The sequence below is a fragment of the Gossypium arboreum genome, chromosome 7 (assembly GCF_025698485.1).
Source record: "Gossypium arboreum isolate Shixiya-1 chromosome 7, ASM2569848v2, whole genome shotgun sequence".
In the NCBI taxonomy this organism is placed as follows: domain Eukaryota; kingdom Viridiplantae; phylum Streptophyta; class Magnoliopsida; order Malvales; family Malvaceae; genus Gossypium; species Gossypium arboreum.
In genome coordinates, this window is record NC_069076.1 from 48,478,185 (window position 1) to 48,480,688 (window position 2,504).

Below are 2,504 nucleotides of genomic sequence, written 5' to 3' on the forward strand. Positions count from 1 at the left end.
GCAAGAGGACAATATTCAAACCACAACCAAGGAGATGGCTGAAAATCAAGAAAATTCGCTACCTCCTGCAATTGTTGCTGATCCAGTAAATCAAAATCCTGCTCCGCGCACTATGTATGATTATGATAAACTGAATTTAACAGGAACTGAGTCGAGTATGGTTAGGCCTGCTATTGCTGCAAATAGTTTTGAACTAAAACCTAGCACGATTCAAATGATACAACAATTTGTTCAGTTTGATGGTTTGCAGGATGAGGATCCAAATAATCACTTGGCGAATTTTTTGGAGTTTTGCGACACATTTAAAATCAATGGCGTTTCTGAAAATGCCATACACCTTTGATTGTTTCCCTTTTCACTGAGGAACAAAGCTAAATAGTGGTTGAACTCATTACCACGAGGTTCAATCACTACTTGGGAACAAATGACCGAAAAGTTTTTACTTAAATATTTTTTTCCGGCTAAAATGACTAAGTTGAGGAATGACATCTCTTCTTTTGTGTAGATGGATCTAGAAACGCTCTATGATGAATGGGAGAGATACAAGGATCTTTTGAGAAGGTGCCCTCACCATGGGTTACCACTTTGGCTACAAGTTCAGACGTTCTACAACGGTGCGAACCCCTCAAAGAGGCAAATCATCGACGCAGCCGCCGATGGAACTTTGAACAACAAAACACCTGAAGCGGCTTACGAATTTATTGAAGAAATGTCACTGAATAACTACCAGTGGCAAGTTATAAGGACAAAGCTGACGAAAGCGGCCGATGTTTTCAACCTTGATGCGATTACTATGCTATCTAACCAAGTAGAACTCTTAAATAAAAAGATTGACAATTTGTGTGGTTCTACTCAGGTACATCCAGTTATGAGGTGTGATTCAAATGGAGGAGGAACACACACGGAATATCAATCCCTCAACCCCAACACCGAGGAGGAACAAGTCCAATACATGGGTAGCAATAATTCTGGATCTCAAAATAACCCATACAGTAATATCTATAATGCAGGTTAGAGGAACCATCCCAATTTCTCATGGGGTGGTCAAGGAAATCAAAGGCCACAACATCCTCCGGCCTTTCAACAACCACCTTACCAACAGAAAAAGAAGCTGAACCTTGAGGAGATGCTAAAAAAGTTTATCTCAGTGTCAGAAACTCGTTTCCAAAATACTGAAATAGCACTTAAGAATCAACAACCATCGATCCAGGGGTCAAAACTCAGATAGGCCAACTTGCCAAGTTGATTTCTAAATGACCACAAGGTAGCTTGCCAAGTAACACTGAATCTAACCCAAGGGAATAACTCAACACAATTACCATCCAAGACGAGGAAAGATTAGTTGAACCTGAACCAGAATCGAGGCAAGGAATTGTGGTAAGTAAAGGTAAATGCGAGGTAGACCATAGTGAGCAGAAATCAGTAAGTAAATAGTACAAACCACGAGTGCCATACCCCAATGCGACAAGGAAAGACAACACAGATGAACAATTTGGTAAATTACTTAAACTATTAAAGAAATTACACATTAACTTACCGTTTATTAAAGCTCTTTCACAGATGCCAAACGCAGTCAAATTCTTAAAAGAACTTTTAGCAAATAAACGGAAGTTGGATGAGGCATCGCATGTGGAGTTAAATGCAGTTTGCTCAGCCATTCTACAGAACAAGCTGGCCAACAAATTGAAAGATCCAGGGAGTTTTACGATTCCTTGTTTAATTGGTAGCTTAAATTTTAAAAATGCTTTGGCTGATTTAGAGGCTAGTATTAATGTCATGCCCTAAAAAATGTTTAAACAACTAGGTCTTGGGAAACTCAAACAAACTAGGATGAGTATTCAGTTAGTCGATAAAACTATCAGATTTCCTAGAGGTATCATTGAAGATATACTTGTAAAAATTGATGAATTTATATTCTCAATCGATTTTGTTGTTCTAGACATAGAAGAGGGTAGTGACGCACCTTTAATTCTAAGAAGGCCCTTTTTAGTAACTGCTAGAACCGTTATTGATGTTGGTACAGGTGAATTCACACTTCGTGTGGGTGATGACTCAGTTACTCTTCAAGCTCGTAATCTTATTAATACTGACCATGTGGTGCAACCTTCTTTACAGGAAACACGTTCAAAGAGCACACATGAGCCTTGTTCAAGTAACAACAAAGAACCCATCTATGAAGAACGAAGGCTACAAATCGAGGAACTAGATGAATGACAAACACATAAACCAAGGACACACAATAAACCAAAACAACGCCATGACGAGCACAATATTTCACCAAATCAACTTAAGGTGGGAGACCAAGTACTACTAGATGCAGCGGATCCTCGCATTGCCGCTTCTGAACCTAATAGAGCAATCCATCTTATGGTACTTAGCATTTTCCCATACGGTACAGTCGAGGTAAGTCATTCCAAATTCGACACTTTTAAGGTAAATAGTACTCATTTAAAACCTTATTTTGATGAAATTGATAGCAGCGATGAGGAGTGTAAACTCTTCGC

General features: G+C 39.1%; 1 non-coding gene across 1 annotated transcript; it reads right to left on the bottom strand.

Moving 5' to 3' along the window:
* Positions 1-472: 472 nt before the first annotated feature.
* LOC128295869 (small nucleolar RNA R71) lies at positions 473-579 on the bottom strand. The gene has a single exon (XR_008286418.1). It is a non-coding gene; the product is annotated as a small nucleolar RNA R71 (small nucleolar RNA).
* Positions 580-2,504: the final 1,925 nt, after the last annotated feature.